General features: G+C 37.5%; 1 long non-coding RNA gene across 5 annotated transcripts; it reads left to right on the top strand.

Annotated features, from left to right (window-relative positions):
- Window positions 1–628: 628 nt before the first annotated feature.
- On the top strand, window positions 629–4,061 carry LOC127118966 (uncharacterized). Of its 5 annotated transcripts, none has more exons than XR_007802496.1 (5): window positions 629–1,078; window positions 2,018–2,253; window positions 2,471–3,030; window positions 3,112–3,650; window positions 3,738–4,061. It is a non-coding gene; the product is annotated as an uncharacterized LOC127118966 (long non-coding RNA). The 5 variants fall into 5 exon arrangements; XR_007802493.1 differs by having other exon boundaries at window positions 2,471–3,220; window positions 3,308–3,650; XR_007802495.1 differs by having other exon boundaries at window positions 2,018–2,243; window positions 2,471–3,650.
- The last annotated feature ends 3,986 nt before the right edge of the window (window positions 4,062–8,047 follow it).

Genomic DNA, 8,047 nt, shown 5'->3' with positions numbered 1-8,047 from the left:
AAAATGAGCCCATAAGGGCAAAATGGTCAATTACAAAAATATATCAACTTCTAACCATGGTTTAAAGGTGATTAAATCCTAAAGATGAATTCTAATCCTAATGTTGAATTCTAATCCTAATGTTGAGAATGGTGTAATTCTAAATTTAATCAAAGCCTAATCAAAATTCCTAATTAAAATCCTAAGGAAAAATTCTAATTAACTCTAATGAAAATCCTAATTAAATTCTAATATCCTAACGATCAAGATTTAAATTCTAATTTCAATGACTAACCTAATTAAACTAATATTATGCTAATTAACCTAATTAAATTGTAAAACAAAAAAAAAATATACATTGAAAATGGGGTGTAATTGTAAAATGGGGTGAGAACTGAAATTCAGGCTAATGGGCTGTAGGCGAGCCCAAACCAAGTTTTTTGTACAGGAAGTGCATTCCAAAAATGAGTGTGGGGTGTAGGCCCAATTCTGCTAATGGAATTCCACTATCCACGGGAAGAAATCGGAGGTGCCAATAGCCAAAATAAATGGGCTTTAGGAGTCAGCCCAAGTTCCAGTAAGGTCCACCGATGTTCATCAAGCAATCTCAAGGGGATAAGGCCAGCGGTGACGTGGCGAAGACTAGGTCAACTCGAGCAACGAAGGGTCAGTCAGCCATAGTTCCAAGAGTACACGTGGGTGGAAGTGAAAGGTCGTGAAAATAGATGCATTATTCAATGCCTATGGGATAAACACGAGATTGAAAAAGGCTCGTCCCGCTCTCTCACTCGGCCAACATCTCCGCCTCGCCGGAGGCTTCCTCGGCGGCGGTTTCCAGAAATCAGCGACACTACCATCAACTTATTCGTCTCGAGATCCTCTAACCGAATACACAAAATAAAGTTCCTAATTCCCCAAGAATCTCCCGAATCGAAGGGAGAACCCTAAATCCTAATTCCTATATTAAATGACAATCGAACCCCATCTCGATCCAAAATCAAAGGGTTAATCGCCCTCGACCTCTCAACAATCTTTTGATAACGTAAATTAGTGAATAAAGGGATGAAATCAAGAAGACCTACCGGTGTTGAAATCTCAGGTAATTCGATCTCTTACGGTTTACTCTTCTCTGCTTCTTCTTTTGTCTTCTCTCTTCTTCTCCAATCTTTTAGTACTTTAGGAATTCTTGGTGTGTTGTGAATCGTTTGTTCCGCGATTATTGCCGTTCTTCGCATGAGAGAGGTACTGAGAGGTGCGGCAAGTTTCAGCTCTAGTTGTTTCAGAGCTTCGATGTGAAGCTCTGGGCAACAATGGAGAAGGAGAGAGCTTTGGAGTGAGGGTAAGAGAGAGATTGAGAAATCGTGGGCTTTGAAATGGTGAGTGATTGTGACCAACCGAAGAGTGAATTGTGAGCTCTTTTTTATAGTGTGGACTTAACAGAATTGATTTAACAGAGTTAGTTACGTGAAGGAGATAATTGGTTGGATTAGATCACAGAGTTAGTTTTCAGTTCCTTGGATGTTGTAAATCAGTTAGAGTTAACCGTTGATTTCAGTTTCTGTTAGGTTAGTTGGATTAGGAGAATGAAATTAGTTAGGTTAGTTGTTAGATTCTGTTAGAAAATCTGTTAGGAGGTTAGTGAATCAATCCAATTAGTTAGAGTTTGAGGTTAGTTAATTACAATTGGGATGTTAGTTTCAAATGAAAAAATAATCCAAATTCTTTCTGTTTTTCTGCCAACCGAATTCTGTTAGGTTTTTTCAATGCAAAAATTAATTGAAATATAAATGAAATTCCAACGACATTCTGTCTTAAACTCTAAATGAAGTGCAACTGAGATTACCAGAATTTGCAACCAAAATGAAATTAAACAAACTGAATGTCACATGAGCTGAATTACATTTATTGGTTAATTTGGAATTTGTTAGAGGTTAGAGTAATGATAGTTAGATTTCTGTCATGAAACTTGGTTAAATCAGTGCACTATTTTTATTATCTGATTTGAAAAGGCCGCGGTTTGTCTGTGAATTAATTGCAGGGATAGTAATTGGATATGTTTCAAGGCAGTTTGTACTGCCGGCTTGGAAACGCAAGGAGATCTGTGGTTTTAATGCGGCCGTGCAAGCTTCATGTGCGGCTCCTTCATTTGTGGCATATATGAATGATCACTGGTTGAGGCCATGACTGATTAGCAGTACTGCCATCAATTTGTAATCACATTAACAAAACCTTACGCCGTGCATTTCTCTCAACAACGCCCTATGGTAAAGCGCGGTAATCACCTGGTTATGTTAGTTAATTAGAAATTCTACTTAAGCTTCATTTGGATTTTACTACCAATGCAGTTTGTTAAAAATAAGTTGACTGTCAATGAAAGGTTTGTTCTGTTAACTTGGTTTTTCTAATTGGAATGTGTTAGAAAAATATTAAATTTTGTTAGTATTGGGTGAACATGTTAGTGCAGTTATCGTTAATGATTGGTTTGGTGCAGGACTCGTCATGGAACGTGAGTATTGGGAGCTGTTACGTGTGCATTGCAGGCCTGTACTATGAACCGTCGTTGGCCTTGACTTAGAATGTGTACGGTGTACTGGCTATTGCAGAACTGGTTTTATCGGCTTTGCAGGTTCACCGTATTTCTGTGTTTCCGGCTGCAACAGAGTCGCGCTTCGGTTGCAGTTTTGCAGTTTGAACATGCCGTCGTCGTTCCACATGCTGCCGGTTTTCGTATACATCCTGCTGTTGTTTGTGGCCGGCTACTACGGTTTTGTTTGCGGCGGGGTTGGCTTCATGAGCAAGATGAAGTCGGCGCGTTGGTGATGAATTGTTGGATTACTTGGTGGATGGTTTATTTTAAAATGTGCAGAGCGAAATTGTTTATGAACCAATGAATTGGAAATAATTGTTTATTGTTTTTAACGGTGTTTTGATGTTAAGCTATTACTCAAACGGATCATTAATGCAGGTTTGATTCCGTCGGTTTTGCAGGTTTTTGGTTGTGCACTTTATGGATTAATTTGTTGGGGATGAGTGAACCGTTAATTTACCCAAGTCTTTCTGCAGAACTCTTACCGCCGTGTCACACGTTTGTCATTTTCTTGGTATCTTACCTGTTTTCTTCAAATTCTGCAGGTGAATGCCCAAGTTGGATGTTGCTTTTGTTGCCGACATGAACGAAAGAGTGCAGGATACACGGTGTCGGCATGTTACAAAATATGGCTTTTCTCTCCATGAATTCTTTGTAATTTTGTCTTTCTCTCCATGAATTTTCATAAGAAAGCTGTCACAACAAGTCAATTAAAGGGTTTCTTCCTATTGCTAAAAACAGGCTGCTGAATGCGATTCAAAATGCCAGCGTAATGAAATGTGATTCTAATGCAGTGTCAAGAGAATGATGTTGAGTTAATTTTGCGCATGTTAGAACAAGGTATGGTCCAATAGAACTGACTCCATAGAAGTTATATCTGACCCTGCTGTGTCTGCCATGTTGCAGGTACAAACGAACGAACCTGGTAGTAGTTTACATCCAAAGAGATGCCGTGAGTCCTGGTAGCAAAAGGATTAATTGATCCCTGGCGCTTAGTGGTTGAAACGGAACCGAAGTGGGCTTGGTGATTGTTTTCCTGTTATTACTTGACTTGGGTGTGCACCATTAGATTTATCAAGTGAAGGTAGTGCGAATGGTGTTAGGAGTTGTCGTGTCAAGACTTCGTCATGATTCCGTTATGTTATTGAAACCTGTTATTATTTCTTTGCAGGTTGTGAATGGTACAGTATCGATCATATTGGATTGAAATGTCAAAGCCAAAACTCAATGGCGGTTGGAAGGCGGCTGGTTACACGGTTTTGTAGCGGTCACGGCAGGACAGGTTGCACCTTTTTCGGAGATGTCTTGGAACGGGAGTTTGGAATTGTACAGATTTAAAGTACTTGGTGGCTCCTGAGCATACCTGTTAACTCTAGATTATTTAGAGTTTGCACTTGATTTGTTCATAGGTAAATTGGGTTGTAACGGAATGATAAACCAAAATCGTAACCGATTTAAAAGGTAGAAATCAGTACTTAAGAGGGAAGTTGAACAATTTTTTTAAGTGTTAGCAAATTTCATGTAGCATTGGATAAGCAGAAGAAGAGTCGTCGAAGGCTTCGAAATGTAGGTCGCGAGTATTTCCATACTCAGACCAAGTTAAACCAAGCTGCCTATGAATGTATATAACAAAGTGGGCCAAACTCTTATGAGAATGAAAGCATATTTGGCAGAAGTAAATCTTGGGCTCCTTTAAATCAAGATTAAGCCCCAAAGATTCAAAGCCTAAATCTACTACTACCCAAAATCCGGCCCATTTGAAAATAATTCAAGCATTCTACAATTTAATAGGATTGGAGATTAAATTGAAAGGGAGTTAATTTCCTCCCTTCCAAAGTAAATTAGCAATTAGAATTGACTCTAAGGAAATTAATTCCGAAATCAATTAGAAGTTAGCATTAAAAATTAGTTAATTCTAATTAAGATGGAGTTAGAAATTAAATTGCAAATCTTAACATTAAGGGGGGGATACTGACAATATGCAGTGGAATGCGAACGTAAACGTGCCTTAAACCAATCAACACAAGTCAAGGAAAGTGGTTGGTGGTCAATTTAGATATACGGAATGTCAAGCACCAAATCTCATAAGAACCAGTCAAGACATAGGGTTGACTGTACAAAAGAATGCCATGGTGTAATCTTTGAGAATCAAGGCCTCAAGGAACCAAGTAATTAGGGTTTCACCCTATGATGAACCATACTACCATCTTCAAGTTCGAACCCTGATTTTTATTAGTCGCGCGCCTCGAATCTATGATGCATGTTAACACATGTTAAGAATGATTGAATGATGAATATGAATGAGGTTAGGTGGATCTCGGGTTAGAGCAAAAATGGGGGGCAAATTTTGGGGGTACGACACATACTAACATTGCATCTTTAGCAACACATTCAACAAAATAACAATTCAAACATTACACTAGCACATCCTTTCATTCACTCAATACATAATGAAACACCCCCCCCCCCCCCCCCCCCCCCCCCCCCCCCCCCCCCCACCCACCCAAACTACTACTACTCAAATACAGCATACAATTGCATAATGAGAGTAAATTAAAACATGCATACACGAGGGCATCACATTTACTTCTTCCAGAAACAACACATGCCATGGTCACATACAAGTAACATAGATTATAAATCAAAACCAAATAACCAACATGTAAACTCACACAGTGGAATAACATCTCTCTTCATAAATGGTAAATAGTGATGATTCCCATAAATCATCTACGAAAATATCGTTTTGGGCTCTAAGGCTACTCAACATCAAAACCAACATATCCAAATAACAAGATAAAAGAGAGCACAACAATATCTCTCAACATCCAAACAAATATAAATAATCCCATAAATCCAAGTGTTACATGACCAGATCACTATAGACTACCTGGTCAAAACACAACAAGAACTAGCCTCCGAATCTAATCCTTGTGCGAAGAACCACTATCTCCGGTACCTGAGCGATGTCGCGATAGAACATCATTCCAACAGAAGGGTGGGAATTCAAATTATTATAGAAAAATATAATAATATGAAATGTATAACAAACATACATATATTATTAGAATTCATCACGCTTCATACAAACATGCATCATATCATCTTATAAAGAATCACATGTTTACCATCATACGACATGGCTCAACAATCCACAAGTATTCATTTATAAATACTAAACGATGTACAAAATTCATATTTCACAACATATCAATTTCATGTACATATTATCATCCATCATCATTTACAAATCATCATCAAACATGTATACAACTTTCACATGATTCCATAATGTATACAAGTCACCATTTCATCACATATATCACAAATATGCACACATATCACATCAACAACACATCAACAATTCATATCAAATGGATCACCTAAAATCCACGTATATACATATCTACCAAAATCATATCCACACAGTCATATCACATAATCACACAAACAACAATTCACACTGACACGTGCAACTCAATGTGTGACTCAATGCGATATGCATATGGATCCTGTAGCGGGCTTTTCGTTACCTTTAGGATTATTGACTAAACCAAAAGTCAACATACAATTCGAGTCGCCACCGCACTTTTATTTGTCCAAAGGAAAGGCTAAAAAGCGAACAAAAGCCAAGCAAGAAGTTTTTAAAATCAAAAACTAATAAAAATGTCAAAGATCTGGGTAAGGGGGTTGATTATGAAATGGAAAGGTTTTACGCACCCAAAACATCCTTAGTACTCTAAGCGGACCCTTTTTGCAAATATGTGTTGTAGGTTGGTATTTGTGAAAAGATTTGAACAAAAGATTGGAGGGATGAGAAGAGAATAGATTATATTTACAAATTTTGTTGTTTGAATGGATGAACCCATTGCCTACGTACCATCACAAAGGAGGATCAAAACCTCGTAGTTCGGGGTAAAAACTTCAAAGATTGGTGAATTGATTTTAATCGAAAGCCTTAAGGTCTTTTGTTATCAAAGGGAGAAAACTCAACCTAAACCAACAATCCACCATGTGAGGAAGGCTTTAACATGCTAGTGAGGGGTTAACCCTATAATAAGCATGGAAGGCTTATAATCCAACACTAAGGATAGGGTGAGATTTACATCAACCACTATGATAACTCAAACCTATGACTAATGTTTTTGAAAAGTTTTAACAAAGTGGCCATTGGAACCACAAAACAACTTGAAATGAGTTATATTTACAAGTTAGACTTATTTACAAAATGAAGTCAAAGTTGGATTAAGATTATTTACAAATGAGTGTTTATGAAAAGAGTTTTGAAAAGTCAAAGGCTTAAGGCCTAGGTTTCTAATTTGAAACAAAGTCAAAGTTTGAAGAAAAAGATTTTTGGCTTGGTTAGAGTGGGGAGGAGAAGAGAAGGGCTAATCCTAAAGCATACAAAGATAAGAGGTGAAAGAAAAACCCTTGGAGTTCCTTTTCTTGAAGTCTTAGAGATGACTTAAGATGCTCCTTTCCTTTGGACTTGACACACAAACAAGCAATCAAACAATTGAATTCAGGCTCCTAGGGTCTCCATTTGGCTTGGCTCTTAACTTGGCTTCTCATGACAATGGTCCTCTTTTCACAATCTCAAGGTGGGATCCCTATCACACAAAAGCAAACATCAAAAAGTTCACAACACAATAAGGGGAATTGACAAAGAATAAGTTTGGTGGAGAAGTCCTTTGAGATCAACTTTGAATTTTAGCATTCTAAAGGCATGAGGCCTAGTTTCTCTTGAATAAATTTTACATTCTAAAGCCATGAGGCCTAGTTGCTCTTGAACTCCTTTAAGCATAGGTAAGTCCTAATTCTAAGTCCTTTCTCCTTTTGGCATTTGGTTCACACAAAACAAAAACAAAGCAAACACAAGATAGCAATATATTTAGATACAATAATGGGCTCAAATGAGCAAAAGAAAAATGACATAAACATAAAATATGTGCTCAAGTGAGCAAAGTGAAAATCAATATGAATAATGAGCAAGAAATAAATGACATTAAAAGTAAATGACAAGAAATTAAATGCTCAAATTAAAGTTAGTAGTTAGTAAAGTTATGTTAGTTTGTCATAAGACAATGTAGCGCCATGTTAAGCAATCGTAAGTGGACTAATGTAGTAGTCACACCTATCTGAGGTCGGTCAATAAAAATATAGGCAAAGAACACAAGTTAGAGATCATGACTAGTAAGCCAAGCTCCATAAACTTGTCATGCGAAACAAAAGGGGAAGGGCCTTGTATTGACTTTTAGTTATTTGTTTGACCAAGAAGCAACCTATCTTGGACACAAAACAACTCACTTGATCATGGATCAAGTTGAGTTTGGTTTGGATCAAAGAAGGTTAAACCTCTCATTTGTCAAGACCAACTTCAAGACTTTAACTCATTGGCCAATGATGGAAAGAAAAGGATGAAGATGAAAGGGAGGGGAAAAGAAGACAACAATCAAATCCAATTGATCAATGTGAATCAAA

The sequence above is a fragment of the Lathyrus oleraceus genome, chromosome 2 (genome assembly GCF_024323335.1).
Source record: "Lathyrus oleraceus cultivar Zhongwan6 chromosome 2, CAAS_Psat_ZW6_1.0, whole genome shotgun sequence".
In the NCBI taxonomy this organism is placed as follows: domain Eukaryota; kingdom Viridiplantae; phylum Streptophyta; class Magnoliopsida; order Fabales; family Fabaceae; genus Lathyrus; species Lathyrus oleraceus.
The sequence above is the reverse complement of the archived record's forward strand: the minus strand, read 5'-3'. Positions and strand labels throughout refer to the sequence as shown.